Source organism: Tamandua tetradactyla, chromosome 1 (genome assembly GCF_023851605.1).
Source record: "Tamandua tetradactyla isolate mTamTet1 chromosome 1, mTamTet1.pri, whole genome shotgun sequence".
Classification (NCBI taxonomy): Eukaryota; Metazoa; Chordata; class Mammalia; order Pilosa; family Myrmecophagidae; genus Tamandua; species Tamandua tetradactyla.
The window spans coordinates 1403850-1427946 of record NC_135327.1 but is presented as its reverse complement, the minus strand read 5'-3'; the positions used below and the strand labels follow the sequence as shown (position 1 = coordinate 1427946).

At 37.5% G+C, this 24097-nt stretch overlaps 1 long non-coding RNA gene across 1 annotated transcript in view; it reads right to left on the bottom strand.

Moving 5' to 3' along the window:
- Positions 1–22720: 22720 nt before the first annotated feature.
- Positions 22721–24097, bottom strand: part of LOC143683075 (uncharacterized) — a 44638-nt gene continuing 43261 nt past the window's right edge. The window contains exon 4 of the long non-coding RNA XR_013175406.1: positions 22721–23115. This is a non-coding gene — a long non-coding RNA (uncharacterized LOC143683075). The remainder of the gene's footprint in view (positions 23116–24097) is intronic.

The window sequence follows — 24097 nt, the reverse complement described above, 5'->3', positions numbered from 1 at the left end:
AGTAAAACAGTTTCTTCATTATGAATTTGGTACATATCAACTCATCCAATTACACACACACATATAGGTCTTCTTTCCTACTGTATCATTACTTTGACCTTACTTAACCAACAGCCCCATCATATCAATTTACTACAGTATTTGTACTACAGTGTCACTATCAAAACACCTAAATTACTCTTTCTAAAATGTATTCATTATCTTAAAAATAAGATGTACATGAAACCAATTTGACTATATTGTTATGATAAGATGTAATATGAAGATTTAGTAGACATACCATCATTGACGCATGATGGACTCTTTCTCTAAATGACTGAGAATTCCCAGGTCTGGAATGATTTTCAAAGATTCCCTCACTTGGACTTCATCCCTTGATGAAATCCTGGCCCTTAGCTAAGATGTCCTTCAGTGCATCTTTCATGCTTTCACTCCATAGGCTGAAGATGAAGGGACTCAGGAGAGGTGTGATGATGTTGGAGAGGATAAAGAAGATTTTGTTGAGGTGAAGGCTGCTCTTTTATGAGGGATAAATATAGACAAAGATAGAGATTCTGTAGTCTGGGGATCACAGTGCATTGAAGAGCGCATGTGACAAAGGCTTTGCATTGTCCTTGGCCTGAGACTATCTTCAGAAGGTGGAGATGATTTAAGCATAGGAGACCATTATGACTTAGAGGGAGCCAGTGAGCAAGACAAGGGAGCTGAGGAAACCTAATAGGTCAATGGTATGAGCCCAGGCCATGGGGAGAGGAGGGTCACCATCACAGAGAAAATGATCAATCTCACTGGGGCCACAGTATGGCAGTCCTGCCTTAACAATGGTAACTGGAAGACTAAGAAGGAAGCTGCTTACTCAGGAGAGTATTACAAGATGGACACAGAGTGAGTTGGTCATAATTATAGGGTACTGAAGGGAGCTGCAGCTGGCTACATAAGGGTCATAGGACATTATAGTAAAAAAATATGAACTTAGTGCATCCAGAGAGAAAGTAAATATAAAGCTGGGCAAAGCATTCATTAAAGAGGATGTCTTTCTTCTCTAACAGGAAATATGCCAACATATTGGGAACAAAAGATGTGGTGGTTATTATTTCACTGAAAGGAAGATTGTTAAGGAAGAAATACATGGGTGAATGGAATTTATTATCCATGAGAGTCAGTGTAATAATGAAGGTATTTCTAAAGATTGCCTCCAAATAAGCAATAAAAAATGTAGAACTGGAGGTCCCCAGTGGCTCTGGTGGTATGAACCTTAATGAGAATCATCTGTCACCATGGTCCAATTGACTCCATGATGGATGGAGAATCTCTTCTCTTAAGAAAGCCAAGGGAGAGAAAAACAGTAAAATACATCACTGAATAAATCAAAATCCTCTAAGATAGAAGGAGTTCTATGTATTCTTCCATTTCTATTTAAAAATAGCTATAGGACTGAAAAACACAGTTGTATTTAATGTTTTTTGTTTGTTGGTTTGTTTGTTTCTTGCATGGGCAGTAACCTGGAATCGAACCCAGGTCTCTTGCATGACAGGTGAGAACTCTGCTTGCTGAGCCACATGGCCTGCCCTATATTTAATGTTTTTATAACTTCCAGAAAATAATATATGAAAATAAATGTTCCTAATATTTAGGATATATAAAACTTGCATTTCCTAACAGTTTTTTCCTAACCCCATACAGCCGTGTTGTTAACCAAAATGATAAAAAGTCAGTAATTAGAATGCTCTTATAAACTGGCTGCTACATCTATGCCTTCATGTTTCACTACTGTGAGTAGTTAAATTTGTCAACCAAAACTGACTGATAGAGAAATCAAAATGAAACTGTTAATCACACTTCAGATACTGAAAATGGATGCATCTAGAGAATTTCAAATTTTACTAATATGTTATGTAAGCATTATAGAAATCAATGTAATTTATCAAACAATGGAGAACTTTAAAATTTTAAATGAATAAAATCTTAAAAGGAACATTGCTAGACAATTAATATCTAAAATTTTGAGATATTTTGGAACAAATGAATTGCTTTTATATTATGACTGTGGAATGCTTACATAAATGTGTGTGGCATCATTAGGTATTAGCCAGAAATATTTGAGGAAACACTTCTTTCCACAGAATGGTATATCTCAAGCAACATAATTTAAGTAAATTGGTAGTATCAGTGAACTGAGCAAATTCCAAATTTCAAGATGAAATTTAAAAAATTTTCATCTTAAATAAAAAACACCAGTAACATGCCATTTTGATAGGATAGAAAATCTCAAAGAAGATTCTCAAGCCAAACATAACTTGGGAAGAGCAATACACAAATTTCTGAAAAGAAAATAAGGTAAAAATTAAAGGAAAAAACAAAGAAATTAAAAAAAATAATGACATGCCCAATGCAAAATCAACATGTCAAGTGTATCAAAACACATAAATGGATTAAACTTACCTAATTTAATCAGAGAGCAAAAAAATAGACAAAATCGATTAAGTGCAATTTTGTCAAATAATACAATTTTAGTATCTGCCAGCTACAGTTACATACAATCAAACTAGCAATGCAGGACAAATATCCAAAACTTAAATAGACATTATTAATATTGTTTCATTTTATTTGTCTTATAAATGCAAAGAAGAAAAATTTCAACTCATGTAAATGAGGTTGCAGTATAGCATATCCTGTTATACACCAGCTCCCTTAAGAACCTGGGTTCAGACTCTGACCATGGAGGTAGTGTAAGGAAATTTAAAACAGAAGGAAGTCCAAATTCTCAAAATCATTATATTACTGTACATTACTGAATACATCAAGGTCCTTCTGGTTAATCAGCAGGGAGTGGTAAAGGGGGTAATGAGGAAGAATGCAAGAGAAAGAGGAGAAAAAGAGATGGAGAGGGGCAGATGGAGAGAAAGACTGATTGATTAAGGAAGGATACAAGGAATAAACTATTAAGTCTCTAAACATTTGAGGAGGATTTGAGGAAATTGATGAGAAAGAGTGACTAATAGAGACAGCAAGCAATGGATTAATGCCAGAAAGCCAGAAAATAAATGGTGAGATTCTAGTGCTGTTAAATCACTAATATAATTTCCTTGCTGATTATTTAAATAAATATTATTTAAACTAATCAGAACTTTCAAGACTAAGCAATATTCCCTAACATCTTAACCTCAAAGAATTATTAGACTTCTACTATGGGTCGAGGCTATCTTCTCTTCAAGACTAAGATCTTTTTATAAACTTAGGAAATATTCTCAGTAGGTTTCTATTCCTTTTGTAAGACATCCAACTTTTCTCCTTAACAGTCTTTAAATTTGCTCTATAAAGTATCTCCAGGCATGGCAGAAACTTCTTAGTTAAGGAAAAAACAAGAGGAGTTGGACTTTTCTTCCATTTTTGTTTCTTTGGAAATTGGTCTTCAGAGCCAACAGGAGGGGGTTTCCATGGGAACTGCTGAGACCAAATCAATTCTGATGGCTTTCCTCAGCACACACCTGGAAGGAGGTTGTGCTGAGAATAACATGGCTTTAAAATAAGCCCAGGGTCCCTCAGGGTGAACCTTTGCATTTAGAAAAAAACAACATAGTTTCTTCTCTCTATAAATTTTGCATTGTAAACTCCTTAATGAATCTTTTCCACAGAAACTCAAATTGATGTCAAAAATTTTATTTTCCTGAATGACTTTTTAAAAGCAAAGTGCCAAGGAGTTTCAATTATTGTGAATAGCAATTTTTTGAACTGTATCTTGAGAAATGGAGAATGTATCCATATTTATATATATATATGCATGTGCATATGAATGTATGCATGGATGTATATATGTGTGTGTATTAGTTAGGGTTCTCTAGAGAAACAGAATCAACAGGGAACACTTGCAAATATAAAATTTATGAAAGTGTCTCACGTGACTGTAGGAATGCAGAGTCCAAAATCCACAGGGCAGGCTGCGAAGCCGATGACTCCAATGGATGGCCTGGATGAACTCCACAGGAGAGGCTCACCAGCCAAAGCAGGAATGCAACCTGTCTCCTCTGAGTCCTCCTTAAAAGGCTTCCCATGATTGCATTTAGCAACACTAATTGCAGAAGACACTCCCCTTGGCTGATTACAAATGGAATCAGCTGTGGATGTAGCTGATGTGATCATGACCTAATCCTATGAAATGTCCTCATTGCAACAGACAGGCAAGCGCTTGCCCAATCAGATGAACAGGTACCACAACTTGGCCAAGTTGACACCTGTCCCTAACCATGACAGTCCACCCCTTGTCAACTTGGCACATATATATATATATATCACCTTAGACCATACTTAATTTCCAAATGAAAACAAATAAGCACACATTTTTTCTTTTACCTGACAATACTCAACTGTCCTGCATATAACTGGAAACACATTAAATCTCTCCAGAATAGCGTGCAAATCCTTGGGCAACATTCATTCTTAAACTTGATATCTTACAACTTAAATAGTATAACACAAACAAAACAGCATTACAGTCCTCGTTTCTGTAACTGATCATGTGGTCGAAGTTCATATTTATCACTACCTTCTTCCACTACCCATTCCATGTTCCCTTTCCCCTCAGCAAGCACTTCAGCTGGCCGTGGTTCTTTGTCTGGTGGGGTGACCCAAACCTTCATTCCTGAAGTCTCAGAGCCATTAATGGTCCTGCCTGGATTGTGTTGTTGCAGTTTTCCATTGATTTTAATCACAGGGCATGGTAGTACTAACAGACGCCCCAGGGGATCTCCTATATTCCAAGAAAACTCTTCTTTACCTCCATTATGTAGTTGCAGTCCTACTTCCTTCTGATAGTCAGGGTCAATTACCCCAGACAATAATGTAATCCCCTTCTTGGTGTGTTGATCCAGAGGCATAAGTAGCCCAAAGTGGCCAGGTGGCAATCTTAACTTCCAGTTCAGTGGTATCACTGTTGTTTCTCCTGGAGAAAGCACACCCCATTTTGGAACTAAAACCTGTAGACCAGCAGAACTCACGGTAGCAGGGACAGGAAGCAAAAATTTTCCTAGTGGATCACTAGGAGTAATAGTGAGTGGCACCACACCCATTTCCACCCCTTGGTTCCTGGACCCATGGATCCCGGCTATGGGAGAAACAGCACCATACAGCGGACGCTGATTCAGAGCATACACAGCTTCCTGGAGAACATTACCCCAGCCTTTCAAGTTTTTGCCACCTAGTTGGCACCGTAATTGAGTTTTCAAAAGGCCATTCCACAGTTCTATCAATCCAGCTGCTTCTGGATGATGGGGAACATGGTAAGACCAGAGAATTCCATGAGCATGTGCCCATTCCCACACTTCATTTGCTGTGAAGTGTGTTCCTTGATCCGAAGCAATGCTATGTGGAATACCATGACGATGGATAAGGCATTCTGTAAGCCCACGGATAGTAGTTTTGGCAGAAGCATTGCGTGCAGGGAAAGCAAACCCATATCCAGAGTATGTGTCTATTCCAGTTAGAACAAATTGCTGCCCCTTCCATGAAGGGAGTGGTCCAATGTAATCAACCTGCCACCATGTAGCTGGCTGGTCACCTCGGGGAATGGTGCCATATGGGGGGCTGAGTGTGGGTCTCTGCTGCTGGCAGATTGGGCACTCAGCAGTGGCTGTAGCCAGGTCAGCCTTGGTGAGTGGAAGTCCGTGTTGCTGAGCCCATGCATAACCTCCATCCCTACCACCATGACCACTTTGTTCATGAGCCCATTGGGCAATAACAGGAGTTGCTGGGGAAAGAGGCTGACTGGTATCCATAGAACGGGTCATCTTATCCACTTGATTATTAAAATCTTGCTCTGCTGAAGTCACCCTCTGGTGTGCATTCACATGGGACACAAATATCTTCATGTTTTTAGCCCACTCAGAAAGATCTATCCACATACTTCTTTCCCAGACCTCTTTGTCACCAATTTTCCAATTATGGTCTTTCCAAGTCCCTGACCATCCAGCCAAACCATTAGCAACAGCCCATGAGTCAGTATACAAACGCACCTCTGGCCAGTTTTCCTTCCAAGCAAAATGAACAAACAGGTGCACTGCTCGAAGTTCTGCCCACTGGGAGGATTTCCCCTCACCACTGTCCTTCAAGGACACCCCAGAAAGGGGTTGTAATGCTGCAGCTGTCCACTTTCAGGTGGTACCTGCATATCATGCTGAACCATCTGTAAACCAGGCCCGAGTTTTCTCTTCCTCAGTCAATTCACTGTAAGGAACTCCCCAAGAGGCCATAGCTCTGGTCTGGGAAAGAGAAGGTAATGTGGCAGCAGGAGTGGAAACCATGGGCATTTGTGCCACCTCTTCATGTAACTTACTTGTGCCTTCAGGACCGGCTCTGGCTCTATCTCATATATACCATTTCCACTTTACAATAGAGTGCTGCTGTGCACGCCCAACTTTATGGCTTGGTGGGTCAGACAACACCCAACTCATGATAGGCAACTCAGGTCTCATGGTAACTTGGTGGCCCATGGTTAAGCGTTCAGTCTCTACTAAGGCCCAGTAGCAGGCCAAAAGCTGTTTCTCAAAAGGAGAGTAGTTATCTGCAGCAGATTGTAAGACTTTGCTCCAAAATCCTAAGGGTCTGCATTGTGATTCTCCTATAGGGGCCTGCCAAAGGCTCCAGACAGCATCTCTATTTGCCACTGACACTTCCAGCACCATTGGATCTGCTGGATCATATCGCCCAAGTGGCAGAGCAGCTTGCACAGCAGCCTGGACCTGTTGCAGAGCCTCCTCTTGTTCAGGTCCTCACTCAAAATTAGCAGCTTTTCTGGTCACTCGATAAATGGTCCAGAGTAGCACACCCAAATGAGGAATATGTTGTCACCAAAATCCAAAAAGACCTACTAGGCGTTGTGCCTCTTTTTTGGATGTGGGAGGGGCCAGATGCAGCAATTTATCCTTCACCTTAGAAGGGATATCTCGACATGCCCCACACCACTGGACACCTAGAAATTTTACTGAGGTGGAAGGCCCCTGTATTTTTGTTGGATTTATCTCCCATCCTCTGACACGCAAATGCCTTACCAGTAAATCTAGAGTAGTTGCTACTTCTTGCTCACTAGGTCCAATCAACATGATATCATCAATATAATGGACCAGTGTGATGTCTTGTGGGAGGGAGAAACGATCAAGGTCTCTGCGAACAAGATTATGACATAGGGCTGGAGAGTTGATATACCCCTGAGGTAGGACAGTGAAAGTATATTGCTGACCTTGCCAACTGAAAGCAAACTGTTTCTGGTGGTCCTTACTAATAGCTATTGAGGAAAAAGCATTTGCCAGATCAATAGCTGCATACCAGGTACCAGGGGATGTATTGATTTGCTCAAGCAATGATACTACATCTGGAACAGCAGCTGCAATTGGAGTTACCACCTGGTTGAGTTTACGATAATCCACTGTCATTCTCCAAGACCCATCTGTTTTCTGCACAGGCCAAATAGGAGAGTTGAACGGGGATGTGGTAGGAATCACCACCCCTGCATCTTTCAAGTCCTTAAGAGTGGCAGTAATCTCTGCAATCCCTCCAGGAATACGGTATTGCTTTTGATTTACTATTTTGCTTGGTAGGGGCAGTTCTAGTGGCTTCCACTTGGCCTTTCCCACCATAATAGCCCTCACTGCACGAGTTAGAGAACCAACGTGGGGATTCTGCCAGTTGCTCAGTATGTCTATGCCAATTATACATTCCGGAACTGGGGAAATAACTACAGGATGGGTCCGGGGGCCCACTGGACCCACTGTGAGACGGACCTGAGCTAAAACTCCATTGATCCCCTGGCCTTCATAAGCCCCCACTCTGACTGGTGGTCCAGAGTGACGTTTTGGGTCCCCTGGAATTAATGTCACTTCTGAACCAGTGTCTAATAATCCCCGAAATATCTGATCATTTCCTTTTCCCCAATGCACAGTTACCCTGGTAAAAGGCCGTCAGTCTCCTTGGGGAAGACTTAGAGGAAGGTTAACAGTATAAATTTGTGGCAGTGTAACAGGTTTCTCCCCCATAGGGACCTGGCCTCCCCTTCATTCAAGGGGTTCAGGGTCTGTAAACTGTTTCAAGTCTGGAAATTGGTTAAGGGGCCGTGACTCTGTGTTTTTGTAATTCAGGTTAGACTTCTGCTCCCTTGACCTAGAACTCTTTTGTTTATACAGCTCCAACAAGAATTTAGTAGACTGCCCTTCTATTGTATTTCTAGGCACCCCATGATTTACTAGCCAATGCCACAATTCTCTGCGTGTCATATAATTTTGATGCCTCCTTTGAGTTTGTTGTCTATTATAATACCCACGTCTACCCTGTCTTTGGTGATTAAGTGCTGCCACCTGGCTTCTGCCAACTCGTGATCCTGTCATCCCCATTGTGTTTAAGGATTCCAGCTCAGTGACAGTAGTTCCTACAGTAATATCTGACCTACAGAGAAGTGCAACCACAGAGCTCTTGAGGGATGATGGTGCTAGTCTCACAAATTTATTTCTCACTGTTCTGGTAAAAGGTGCATCCTCTGGACATTCCTGGGGTGTAAGAGCAGGCTTTGCATGATAAATCCACTCTAACATCCCAATCTCTCTAAGCCTCTGGATCCCCTCATCTACATTATACCAGGGCAGTTCTGGCATTTCAACCTCAGGTAATGTTGGCCACCTTTTGATCCATGTTTCAACCAACCACCCAAACAAGCTGTTAACACCTTTTCTAACTGCTCTAGCTATAACATTGAATGCAGAATCTCTGCTTAGTGGGCCCATATCATAAATTCAGCCTGATCCAACCTTATATTCCTCCCACCATTATCCCACACTCTTAAAATCCATTGCCACACATATTCCTCTGATTTCTGTCTATATAAATTGGAAAACTCACACAGTTCTTTTGGAGTATAATGTACCTCCTCATGTGTGATACTTTGTACCTCACGTTTAGGGGCCTGTTGGGACTTCAGTCTAGTTATAGGTCTAGAAGAAATGAGGGGTGGTGGGGGTGGGTCATGAAAAGAATTAGAAATATCTTCCAAGACATTTGCTTCAGGGCTTTCATTTGCAGTTTCATCTGGTGAAACAGGATTAATAACTCTAGGGCTAATCCCTTCAGGAGGAGGTTGGGTAGCCAATTCCTCAAGGCAGGCTGGAGGTGGGGTGGCTATGTCCTCAGGGAAGACTATTACAGGGTTATCTAAAGAAGACTCAGCATGGTCTAGGGTTTCAACCTCACCCCCAACATCATTATCAATCCATATGTCACCATCCCATTTTTCAGGGTCCCACTCCTTTCCAATCAATGCCCTCACTTTAACGGCAGACACCATGCAAAACTGAGATTTCAGTTTATGTTGTAAAGTTGCTACTCTAACAATAAGATTCTGAGTCTGATTTTCAGAGATCTCAAGTCTACGGCTACAGGAAATAAAATTTTCCTTCAGGATACTCATAGAAACCTCTACATCTTTCAGACGGCACTTAAGCTTCTTGTTTGAAGCCTTAAGCCCATCCCTTTCATCCTTTAATGTAGACAGTGTATCTAACAACAACCAACCAACATCTCTATAACTCTTATTTCTACAAAACTCTGTAAAGGTGTCAAAAACATTATCCCCCAGAGTCTGGCTTCGTACAAGCGAAGCATTAGGAGAATCGAATGATGATATTTTGACTATCTCCTTTGCCAACTCAGTCCATGGATTGGGAGTGTCATTCTGATTACGGGAATCAGAGTCCTTAGTGTCTCTGAAACCAGTCAGAGTAGAAAACCATTCATAAAAACCCATTTTTAAGATTCTGTTCCTTAAGAACCACTCCTGGTACCAAGATGTATTAGTTAGGGTTCTCTAGAGAAACAGAATCAACAGGGGACACTTGCAAATATAAAATTTATGAAAGTGTCTCACGTGACCGTAGGAATGCAGAGTCCAAAATCCACAGGGCAGGCTGCGAAGCCGATGACTCCAATGGATGGCCTGGATGAACTCCACAGGAGAGGCTCACCAGCCAAAGCAGGAATGGAACCTGTCTCCTCTGAGTCCTCCTTAAAAGGCTTCCCATGATTGCATTTAGCATGACTAATTGCAGAAGACACTCCCCTTTGGCTGATTACAAATGGAATCAGCTGTGGATGTAGCTGACGTGCTCATGACCTAATCCTATGAAATGTCCTCATTGCAACAGACAGGCCAGCGCTTGCCCAATCAGATGAACAGGTACCACAACTTGGCCAAGTTGACACCTGTCCCTAACCATGACAGTGTGTTTACATACAATCTATAATCATGCTGTACCTCATAACTGTAGCTAACTATCCTCCAATATTGGCATGAGTGGAATTCAAGCACTGCTTATTTTTAGTGACTCTAATGAATATGCAGGATTATTTTACAAAAAGAAATCTATGAATGTGAAATCCCAAAGTCTATTATTAGAGCTCCAACTAAGGTTGAGCATCTGTGTCCTGCACATAGAGCATTGGAGAGGAATTTAGGAAGGGCTGAAATCTACTTTCCACTCCACAGAACAGTGACAATCTCTGAACTAAGACATTGGGGAGGATTTTGTGAAAGTACTTACTCAGTTATGTTTCTTTCCCAAGTTTGCATGCACAGAATGAAGATTTTCTCTAATTTCCACTGAAGCTTCTTATGCACCATTACCCTGCCTAATATGTTTATAAATCTATTTTTGACACTCTTCAAAACTTTATTTGAAACCATAGCCAATTATGAATTATATTGCTGTTGCACCAACAACTACTTTTGATGGACTATATAAAATATTTCCTTGTTGTACTTATGCATTTTCTTCTTTACTCAACATTCCCTCTACACATTGAATGCAATGAAAAAATCCAACACTTTTTTAAAGCATTTTTACAATTCTTATGACCACAAATTTGTTTACTAAATGTCTATTTTATTTAGTTAAAATTTTGGTTACCTATTTTAGATGCCTATACTATTGTATACAAGCACATGCAAACATACACACAAATTTTTAGCAGTTTGCACATGGATGGCTTACTACCTGCATAATGTCTCTTTCTTTTACAATTATCAATGCTGTAGAGGGTCAAGAAATTATCTTATCCACTTTTGAAATACCATCCTTTAGAAGAGTAACACTTGGAATGTGCTTAAAATATTTGATAAATAAGTAAGTGTATTAGTGAATGAATGAAAACTTGACCAAAAGAAATACGAAAATGAAAAGTTACATGTGTTATAATTCTGGCAATTTTATAGAAAAACAATATTTGATAATCTTAAATATCTTTCTGGAAGAGAATTCAAAATAAATATTAGATCAGAAAGCTGAATTATAGTATTGCATCAAGGTGTCATCCATGGTGAATTTTGAGTTTAAGTTTTATAGAGATATTAAATAGTATATAATATGATAGATTTAGAAATAACATATAGAAACTAATAATTGTGTCCTGCGGCCAGGATGAGAACTTGAGGACTGTACGTGGTATCAAATTTGACAGGATTTTGATATTTATACTGTCTATGGACTCAAAGTAGAAGAGCATTTGCTTAATCATTTCTTCTTCACATCACACAAAGACCACGATAATTTTCAGAAGTCATGTAAAGAAAGTGTACATTATGAAAAATTCCCCACATTACTTTTAAGTTTTCAAATAGAAGAAAATTTATGCACAGGTTTCCTAGAATGTCATTTTCTTCTAGATATGGCTTACTGCAATCCTAATTAATTGTTAATTTCTATAACATCTCCAATCCACACAAAATTATTCCTTATCTAATTTATGTTGCTGTAAATTTCAGAATCACAGAACTGATCATTGGTGAGGGACTTCTTTGTAGTGGTTATTTCATAGGCATTATTGTTTTATATTTTTATTGAGAAATCTTCAAACACATACAGTCCATCCAAAATATATAATCAATGGCTCACAATGTCATCACATAGTTGTGTATTCGTCACCATGATTATTTTTGAACATTTGCATCACTCCAGAAAAAGAGATTGTTCTAGTTTGCTAGCTGCTGGAATGTAATATACCAGAAACAGAATGGCTTTTAAAAAGGGGAATTTAATGAGTTGCTAGTTTACAGTTCTAAGGCTAAAAAAATGTCCCAATTACAACAAGTCTATAGAAATGTCCAGTCACAGGCATCCAGGGAAAGATACCTTGATTCAAGAAGGTCGATGAAGTTCAGGGCTTCTCTCTCAGCTGGAAGGGCACATGGTGAACATGGCATCATCATCTGCTAGTTTTCTTTCCTGGCTTCTGGTTTCATGAAGCTCCCCGGGAAGCGTTTTCCTTCTTTATCTCCAAAGGTTGCTGGCTCGTGGACTCTCTACATCTAATGGCTACATCGTTCTGCTCTCTCTGAATCTCTCATTCTCCAAAATATTTTCTCTTTTATAGGACTCCAATAAACCAATAAAGACCCACCCAAATGGGTGGAGACATGTCATCACCTAATCCAATTTAACAACCACTCTTGACTAAATCACATCATCCAGGGAGATGATCTCACTACAGTCTCAAACATACAGTATTGAATAGAGATTATTCTAACTTTATGAAATGGGATTTATATTAAAACATGGCTTTTCTTAGGGGGCATACATCCTTTCAAACCAGCACAGAGATAAAAAGGAAAACTCATACATCTTATACCTCTTTAACCTCCCTCTCATTGACCACTAGTGCTGTTATAATCTATACATTTTTTTACCCCTTATCCACCCCTATTATTTATTTATTTTCATCCTTATTTTTTTACTCATCTCTTCATACCATGGATAAAAGGAACAGCAGGCCCAAGCTTTTCAAAATCACATGGTCACATCATAAAAGCTGTATAGTTACACAATCATCTTCAAGAATCAAGGTTATTGTAACACAGTCCAACAGCTTCAGGTACTTCCCTCTGGCTACTACAATACACTATGAACTAAAAAGGGATATCTATATGATGCATAAGAATAACCTTCAAGGTAATTTCTTCACTCTATCTGAAATTTCTCAGTAACTGAGATGCAAATATTCCTATTTGGTGAGGGTATGTTTATTGGTTTTGGGTTTCTTGGGAACAATGAAATTATCTAAAATTGAAAGAGAGCATTGATGGATTGTGGACTTTGGGCACTATACATGGTGCCTGATGAATGCAGGTGGCTGAAGGATGCACTGACTGAGAAGTAGATTGGCAAATGATGGTGTATACTTGTGAATGAATGTTGTGCTGCTACAAAAAATAACAAAGTCTTGAGGCATGCAACGATGTGTATGAATGTGTGGGACATTTGGTGGGGCAAGATAAGCCAGAAACAAAAGACCAACAATGGTATGGTCTGCTTTAGAAAATGCTTATAAGAAAACAAGGGCCTAGATTATGAGCTTCTATAACAGGCACATTTAGTCCAGAGTCATAACTATAATTTCTGGATTTTGAGAGGCTATTTTATATATATATATATATACATAACCTGATATTTAGAGATAAGAATAAAACCAATTTAATTGAGGTTAAAGTAATTCAGAACACAGGGGTAAGGAAGGCATTGTTTATATTTTAGAACTACACATATTCTTTGAGACCAAAGGAAGAAAGGCTTATTTGGTCTAGAACTGAAATTTTCTCTAGCACATAACCTAACAACCTATATATAGAAAAAGTGTTCAAAAAAGTGATCATGGTAATGAATACACAACCACGTGATAATATTGTGAGCCACTGATTATAACCATGTCAAGAATGTTTGTATGTTTGCTTGCTGTTTACAATAAAAACATGTAAAAATTTCTCAGTGACCGAGGCTTTTTTTTATCTCATTTCTCTCTTCCCCCATTTGGTCAAGAAGACTTTCTCAGTCCCATGATTCTGTGTCCCAGCTCATCCTGGGAGTCCTGTCCCACATTACCAGGGAGAATTACACCCCTGGGAGTCATGTCCCACATATGGGGTGGGCAGTGATCTCACCTGCCAAGTTGGCTTAGAGAGAGAGAGAGGAAATATCTGAGCAATAAAAGAAATTCTCTAGGGTGATCCTTAGACATTATTATAAGTAGACAGGTTCTCGTTTGCAGGAATAAATTTCATAGGGGCAAACACCAAGATTGAGGGCTCAGCCTATTGAAGTTAGTTTTTCCACTGCTTGTGAGAATACCAAGAATTCCCCAGATGAGGAAGTTGAATATTTCCCCTTTCTCCCTAGTCCCTGAGGGGAATTTGCACATACATTTTATTCTCTGCCCAAATTACTCTGGAATATTTCAGGACATCAAACTAATCTATACAAACCAAAAAGATCTCATGCCCTATTCAAGATTCCATGTAATTATGGTGTTCAAATACAAGTTAAATTAGATAATGCAAATAGACATTTTTAACTCTGAGAAAAATTTTACATCATTTAAAGTCAGGACCTCATATGTCCTCCATACTCACAATGGTCAGGACAGAGTAAAAATAAAATATATGACCAATTCCATTATGGTTGGCAAATTCAACTTGCATTAAGTGATTCTAGCACAATTTTAAATCAGGAAATTTCTACAAATAGTTCATCAAAGAACAACAAAACTGCATACACTAAAATATGAGGCCCGCAGCTCAAAGTCATTTCAATGAAGTTCTTTCTTAAATAATGATCATTTGTCTTAGTTTCTTAGGAATGTTTCAACAATATACCACAAAGTAAATGGTTTAAAGCAACAGGAATTTATTGTCTCATTGTCCTGGAAAGTAGAAGCCAGAAATCAAGTTTCCAGCTTTGTGAGGATTCCTCTGAGCTCTGTATGGAGGAGACTCCTTTCTTGCTTTCCAATCTTTGGTGCTCCTTGACTTGCCACACATCAGTCTGCCTCAATCTTCACAACACATTCTCCTCTGTGTTTGCTGTGTCTCCTCTCTACCTGTCATGGTGGATCAGAGCCCTCCTTAATGCAGTTTGGCTTCATTTTAGCTTATCACATCTTTGAAGATTTTATTTCCAAATAAGCTCAAATTCACATGACTGAGGTTAGGACCTTAACATATTTCATCAGAGGTTTCTGAACATTATACAAATGCCTTGATAGCACATCAGATATTTACAATGTTATATTAATGCCTTCATTCATAACCTGGAGATTTTAAAATTCATATAAAAAATTCCCACATATTATTGTATGTAGGTGCCCCCATTACTCATCAGGTGTCCCAATAGTAACCAGTGCCCTCATCCATCACCACAAGTTTTCCGATATAACACCAGCACCCAATTTCCTCAACCAAAAGTTATTTCCTCTTCTTCATTAGAGAAATTGTTGGTTTAAAGAACAATTATGCATTAAATACAAGATTCTCATTTACAACATCTACATTTAATAGATGTACATCATCTATTAAAATTGATGATGGTACATCATTATAATTATATTATCAGCTATAGCACATCATGATCTTAGGGTTCATTATTTGTATAGTTCCATGGACTTTTTAAAAATTTTATTTTGTTACCATATTTACAAACTGACATTGCCCTTTTTAATTACCTTCAAAATTATTTTTATAAATAAATAATAAGGGGAACAAATGTTAAAATAAATTGAGTAGATTGAAAAACTAGTGATCAGTGAAAGAAAGTGGTAAGTGGTATAGAAAAAATAGGGGGAACAAAGGTTAAAATATATTGGGTAGATGGAAATACCAGTGGTCAATGAGAGGAAGGGTTAAGAGGTATGGTATGCATTTGTTTTCTCTTTTTTCTTTTTATTTCTTTTTCTGGAGTGATGCAAATGTTCTAAGAAATGATCATGGTGATGAATATACAAGTATGGGATGATATTGTGAGTTATTGATTATATACCAAAAATAGAATGTTCAAATATAAAGAATGTCCATGTGTGTATGTAGTTATGTTTTGTCCGATGATCAGATATTTGGATTAAATAATCATTTGGAATGGGTTAAAATGCAAGCAAGCTTATTAAACACATGGATTTCCTCAAAGCAGGCTGACAGGAAAACCAGAGATTGTAGTTTATAAGAGCATTTTGTATTTTTTTAGCAGAAAAACTACAAATTTCTAAATTTAACTGCAGAAAAAAAGGAAGTTGATTATAAATCAAACAGAAAACAAAATTTCCTGAAAGGCGAATAGTTCCGCAGGCTCACAGCCCCACTCCATCCCACAGAAGCTTGCTGACTGAGCCAAAAATATTTTTGAGTGCTGTAAATTATATTCACAATATGTGCCAGTGTAACCAGTGCCCATTACCAAAATATTTCCTTCATCCCAAATATGAGCCCTATACATTTTTTGTTTTGTTTTGCTCTTTTACTTTTTATTTTGAACTGTGCATAAACTTACAGGATACTTACAAAAATAATAAATCCTGATACAGAGAACATGACAATTACCCTATCTCCCAGATATCCAGATTAACCAGTTCTAACTTTTCACAATTTCCTGCAGCATATCCATCTATCTATCCATCCATCTATTCATTTTCTGAACACTTGAATCTAGACCACATACATTATACTCCTTGAACACATAATACTGCTATGTGCATTTCCTAAGAACAAGGATATTTACTTATATAACCACCTTAATAGCAGCTATCAAGTTCAAGAAATTTAAATTGTTATATTTCTAATAGTCTAAATTAAGTTTTATCTCATGTCCCAAAAATGTCCCTTTAGCCTTTTCTCTTCCCTTACTAGATCCCATCAAGGATAATGTATTGCATTTTATTGTCAATGATTTCTTATTTGTGTTTTTTTAATTGTGGAGCACATATACAATATAAATTTTACCATCTCAATCACTAAAAAGAATACCTTTCGATGGATTACTCCACTTGCTTTGTTGTGGTACCCTCACCACCTTCCACTACTAAAACTTTCCTATCTCTTCACTTGAATCCTTACACCCATTATTCAGTAACTTACCATTCCCTTTAGTCCCTGCCCCTGGTATCCTGTACTTTAATTTCTGTTCCTATGAGCTTACATATTCTCTGATATTTTCTTTTTAGTTACAATGGGGCTTAACTTTTACATCTTAAATCTGTAAGAACCTTGATTGCTTTGATACCAACTTAAGTGATATATACAAACTATTTTCCTATAACCTTCTTTGTCCCCACCTTTACATAGCTCTTATCACAAATTATGTGTTTATACTTTGAATCAATATAGCCTGCTTTAGCAATACATTTTACGCACTTGCCTTTTAGATCTTGTAGGAAGTAAAAAGTGGAGTTACAAAACAAGAAATATATATTAGTATTGACATATATTTTTACCCATATCAGTTAAAATATCCTAACTATGCTCAAAGAGCTAAAGGAATTCAGGAAAAGAATAAACACAAAGAGAATGTCAGTGTAGAGGTGTAAGTTATGATAAAGAACTAGTGTTCAAGGCCACAGCAACAGAGTTAAAAATTAATTTTAGGAGTTCAACAGAAGGTTAAAGCTGGCAGAAGCATGAATCAGTGAACTTGAAGATAAGAAAATTGAAATAGTTCAGTCTGAGGAAGAAATTATGTCAACTGCTGCAACATAAGTCTATTTGGGTTTATACTGTTTGGATTCTGTTGAGCATCTTAGAAGTGTAACTTCATGCTTTTCATTATATTTGGGTAGTTTTCAGCCATTAGTGTGGAAACATCTGTTCCAACCCAATGCTTTCAATTCTTTGGGGCATATACCATTACTAGCTGGATTGCTTGGTCAAATGGCAGTTCTATGTTTAGCTTTCTGAGGAACTGCCAATCTATCTTCCACTATGGCTACATCATTTTACATTGCCATCAGCAAGGAATGACTGTTCCTATTTATCTGTATCCTTTCTAACTCTTTTTTATTTTCTCTTTTTTTAATAGAAGCCATTCTACAGGCCACAGTGGCTCAACAGGTAGAGTTCTCACCTGCTGTGTTGGAGAGCCATGTTCAATTCCCAGTGCTTGCCCATGCAAAAAAAAAAAAAAAAAAAAATATATATATATATATATATATATATATATATATATATATATATATATATATATGAAATAGTAGCCATTCTAATGGATAAAAGTGTTATATAATTTGTTTTTGATTTGTACTTCCCTGATGGCTACTAATGTTGACCTTCATATACTTTCTGACCATTTGTATATCTTCTTTGGAGAGATATCTGTTCAAGTATTTTTCCCATGTTTAATTGTATTATTTATCTTTTAGTTGTCAAGTTGAAGCAATAGTACTGGCATTTATATTTACCCTGGTCATTAGCATAATCACAGAGCCTTCTTTCTTTCTTTTTTTTTTTTAAATGGGTAGGCACCGGGAATCGAACCTGGGTCCTCTGGCATGGCAGGCAAGCATTCTTGCCTACTGAGCCACCTTGGCCTACCCAGAACCTTATTTCTTCATTTGGTTTTCATCTATTGTCTACTGTCCTTTTGTTTCAACCTTAATAAATCCATCTTTGACAAGACACAGCTCCCATTTATGGCACTGGCTGTTCTCTCCATAATGCGGGATTATTCTTGGAGAAATCCTGCTTACTTTCACTTCCTGTATTCAAATTATTTTATCAGTAATAATTGTATAGCCACTATTTACAAACACTGAAACATTTTTATTTGGCGCAGCTGATAGGTAGTCCCTGACTGATACTGCTAAATATTTTATAGGCAGACTGTAGCCTCACTTCTTGGATGTTTGTGACCCATATTGTTAAAAAATAAACTGCAATGATGGTTACTTATAGAGGTCTTCCCTCATAAGGTTGGCAATGACTAACCAGCTGTGGTTTATTTTCTCATAAATCAACCCTAATCCATTATATATATGGATTATATATAATCCATGACTGATTATGACTGATCAGGCAAACCATAGCCTATGTGCCAGAATGCAACCCACCAATTCTTCCCAAGGATGGGCAAAAAAACATACGGTTCCCTATTGGCCCATAAATGCCCATAACTAAGCCCCAGTACCTATCCAAAAATGTCACTTCTCCCTACCCTAATCTTATGCCAATCATATTATAACCTATCAGCCATACTAACTCTTCCTTGCCCCACATTACACAATATATATAATGCTCTACAACCTTCCCAGGAGTGGGATGAAGTCTATTCTTCACAGCCCCTCTGCTGAGACACTTCTCAATAAACTTCCCACCTCCAATGATCAGTCTCCACATCTCAGTGCACACTCGTTTTCCTAACGGTTACATTACAAACTACATATGTCAAAAGAATGTAGAAAAAAGTAAAGAAGAAGGTAGATTGTTCTTCTACTTAGGCCCCTCTTCATTCTCCAGTTGCTGCAAGTTGTCAGTTGCAATTGCTCAAGATATTAAAGCTGCAAAGTTAGAATTGAAGAGAGCAAGAACTGTCCTACAAATGGATGAGTTCAAATGCTGCAAACATGTTTTAAGATAGTTTGGATTTCTTACATCTGATGTCACATATATGAAAGGATGAATATCTTGTGAGATATGCAGTATTGATGGGCAGCTTCTAAAGTCATAATATTTGATGGCTTCCTCCATTACTATCTTCAGAATAGGCAATAACATTACTAAACTGCTTTGTGTTTCAAATGAATTCTAGGGAAGATGTCCAAATTAACAAAGTAATTAGAAGGACCACTTTCTCAATGCAGAATGTGCTAAAGGATTGCAAAAGTTTCAGCAGAAGCCAAACTGGAAATTGACAAGGAAACTTAACTATGCTTATTCAAACCTCACTTAAGGGAGGAAGTATGTACTTGGACAACTGGAACTACATTTGCTTATATCTTCAAAATGACAGATATCTTTGAAGACAGCATAATTCATTGTATGAGGAACCTGGAATAATTATTTTGGCAGATGTGTCAAGCAGAAGAAACCATTGGAAACACAAATCTGGAGAATAAATTTGCAGAAAGTATCACCAAAATTAGAACTGTGTTCACTGCAAGTTTGTACTTATAGAATCAATTAAAGGAACGTGGTTTTAAACTGCTCCTGCCTATCTGCTTGAAATTGACTGGAAATGCTTACAAATATTGATTTTGTTCTCCCATCACAAGACATTTATTCTCAAACATTTTAATGCATATTATATTTAAATCAAACATCATTCTATTGAGCATAGTACATATATGTTAATACAAAACATAAGAATTACATTTTTAAAATAAAAATGCACAGTGATGCACTGTTTTATTGAAAGACTTTAAAAATTTTTAATGAATTTAGAACTATTACATAACCACTGTGTTAAATGTAAATTCATACACAGGTAAATATGTATAAAAGAGGTACAGCTGCTGCAGTCCCTTGAAGGTTTGTACACTAGGAAAATTATGCATCTTTTTGTATTGCAGTGTAGTTGCTTTCCTTTAGAAAGCAGGCCAGCTTCATCTTGGAACCTTGACACTCTTTGAAGTTGGTAAGTGCTGCAATGATGATTCCCATTTTTTGCTATTGCATTCAGAATTGTATTAGAGTCCTCCACTTTTCATTTTTTAAAAAAAGAATCTTCTTACTTGAAGAAATCTGATACACACACAGCCTATATAAAACAGATTCTACTTAGAATGAGGGAAAATAATTTAACACAATTTATGTAATTAAAAAAATCATATACAAAGTTGGAAGCATTTTGTGAAAATAAATATATACACAAAAAGAGTTTATACATTAGGTTTATAGATTAGGAGAATATAAACTTAGTGACTAAAGGAGATTCTTCCAAATTGAGAGTTGCTTTGTTATATCTTAGGCAAATAGCTTCATCTTACCAGAACTTAAAAAGTTACTCTCCACATAAATTGTTTATTTTCCAATTCATACCCAAAAGAAAGCTGCTGACATATTTTTAGTGAGAACCTGTTTCAATATGAACATACAGAGAATTTTTATAACTAAAGAATAACCTAGCTTTTAAAAATTTTATTAATTAAAAAAATTAACAAACTAAAACATTAACATATATAATCAGTAAATCACAATATCATCACTTAGTTGCATATTCATCATTTTTTAGAACATTTGCATCAACCCAGAAAAAGAAATGAAAACACAACAGAAAAAGAAATAAAACAATAATATAAAAAAAAGATTATACATACCATACCCCTTACCCCTCACTTTCATTAGCATTTCAAACTAAATTTATTTTAACATTTGTTCCCCCTATTATTTGATTTTATTCCATATGTTCTACTCATCTATTGACAAGGTAGATAAAAGGAGCATCAGCCACAAGGTTTTCACAATCGCACAGTCACATTGTGAAAGCTATATCATTATTCAATCATCATCAAGAAACATGGCTACTGGAACACAGCTCTACATTTTCAGGCAGTTCCCTCCAGCCTCTCCATTACATCTTGGATAACAAGGTGATATCTACTTAATGCATAAGAATAACCTCCAGGATAACCTCTCAACTCTGTTTGGAATCTCTCAGCCATTGACACTTAGTCTCATTTCACTCTTCCCCCTTTTGGTCAAGAAGGTTTTCTCAATCCCTTGATGCTGAGTCTCAGTTCATTCTAGGATTTCTGTCCCATGTTGCCAGGAAGGTCCACACCCCTGGGAGTCATGTCCCACATAGACAGGGGGAGGATGGTGAGATTGCTTGCTGTGTTGGCTGGAGAGAGAGACCACATCTGAGCAAAAAAAGAGGCTCTCTTGGGGGTGACTCTTAAGCCTAAATTTTACGAAGACTTGACCTGTCCTTTGCAGGGTTAAATTTCAAATGAATGAACCCCAAGACTGGGGGCTCAGTCTATAGCTTTGGTTGTCCACACTGCTTGTGAGAATATCAAGAATTCAACTTGGGGAAGTTGTATTTCTTCCCATTCTCACCATTCCCTAAAGGGGACTTTGCAAATACTCTTCCACTCACTGATTGAATCACTCTGGGATTCATTGGGGCATCACTCTGGACAAACCAACAAAATCTTATGTCCTACCTGAGATTCCAAATACTTATGGTGTTCAATCAAGCCATCTACATAAGTTATATTAGAAAATGCACTAGTCAAAATATAAATTTTGTACCAAATAAACATTTTTTGCTTTAGTCTCACACATAAGGTGAGATTTAAAAATATTAATGACCATCTATTTTCAGCACCCTGCAGTAATGACATTCCTTTGTTCTTCCTCATGCATAAAACATTTTTAAAATTTGTACATTTAGTTACTATTATCATACACTCTAGGCATTCCTAGATTATACCATCACAATAATTAACATCTATCTTTCTTTCTGATTTCATTTATGTCCCCAGCCCTCCTCCCTCTATCATTCTCACATGCAGCTTCATTCAGTGTTTTGACATAATTGTATTATAGTTAGGTAGTATTGAGCTGTCCATTTCTGAGTTTTTATATTCAGTCCTGTTGCACAATCTGTATCTCTTCAGCTCCAATTACCCAATATCTTACCCTATTTCTGTCTCCTGGTGGTCTCTGTTACCAATGAAATATTCCAAGTTTATTCACTAATGTCAGTTCATATCAGTGAGACCATACAGTATTTGTCTTTTTGTTTTTGGCTAATCCCACTCAGCATAATGTCCATCCATGTTGTTACATATTTCATAACTTTATTATGTCTTAAAGCTGCATAATAAGAATAACCTAGTTTTATCTGCTGTTTATCCTGATACCATAAAATCATGACTTTCAATTGTTGTGACTGCTGTATTTAGTGTTGAACAGAGAAGTGAGTCTCTTCAATGAGCAGGTGAGTTTTATTACAGGTGCGTATGTAAGGATCTGGAGGAAATTTTTTCCAAGACCAGTTCAAAGGGAAGAAAGGGAGCTTGGGCTTTAGGGCTTAAGGAGACAAATAAATGGCAATGGTCCAGAGGAAAACAGAAAATAAGGGAAAAAAAAGAAAATAATCACAGAATTCACTAAAACTGAGTAAAAGTCACCTACTTCATTCATGTTTTGTCAACATATACTGTTACCTTATGGGTCGTTCTGTCTTGCTGAATATGGCATCTTAGCTCTTTTGCCCTTCAAGTCAGGAAGGTGCTGATTTATTAGTCCATATGGTGTTTCTGGTGCTGTTCCACCCTGATTTAGGATATTTCCTCCTTCCTTCAAGTAACACTGAGGAAGTCTGATTAATGTCACTAGGAAGGGAGAAAACTTTTGTTATTAGATTAACAGCAAGCCATTATAGAAAGAGCTTTAAATCAAAGCTGTTTGAAGAGGTTTTAATAAACATTTTCTAGCTACCAAAGGCTATATCAAGCATTTTCCAGCTAAAGCATTATATTGAGTGTTCTAGTTTGCTAACTGCTGGAATGCAATATACCAGAAATGGAATGGCTTTTTAAAAAGAGAATTTAATAAATTCCTAGTTTACAGTTCTAAGGCTGAGAAAATGTCTCAATTAAAACAAGTCTATAGAAATGTCCAATCTAAGGCATCCAGGGAAAGATATCTTGGTTCAAGCAGGCCAATGAAGTTAAGGGTTTCTCTCTCAAGTGAGAAGGCACATGATGAACACAGTCAGGGTTCTTCTCTCAGATGGAAGGGCAGAGGGCAAACACAGCATCATCTGCTAACTTTCTCTCCTAGCTTCCTGTTTCATGAAGCTCCTGGGGAGGCGTTTTCCTTCTTCATCTCTAAAGGTCACTGGCTGGTGGACTCTCTGCTATGTGGTGCTGCAGCATTCTCTGCACACTCTGAATCTCATTCTCCAAAATGTTTCCTTTTTTATAGGACTCCAATAAACCAATCAAGACCCACAAAATGGGTGGAGGCATATCATCACCTAATCCAGTTTAACAACCACTCTTGACTAAGTCACATCATCCAGGGAGATGATCCAATCAGTTTCAAACATACAGTTTTGAACAGGGATTATGAAATGGGATTTTGGTTAAAACATGGATTTTCTAGGGGGCATACTTCCTTTCAAACAAGCACATTCTATCCTCTGGCCCCTAAAAAGACATGTTTTCCCGTATACAAAATACATTCCTTCCATAACAATATCAGCAATCCTTAAAACATTTCAGTAATACAAAGTAAGAAACAGTACAAACTCCTATCAAAGTTAATTACAGGCATGGTCTGTTCTAAGGCAAAATTATCCACATTTGCTCT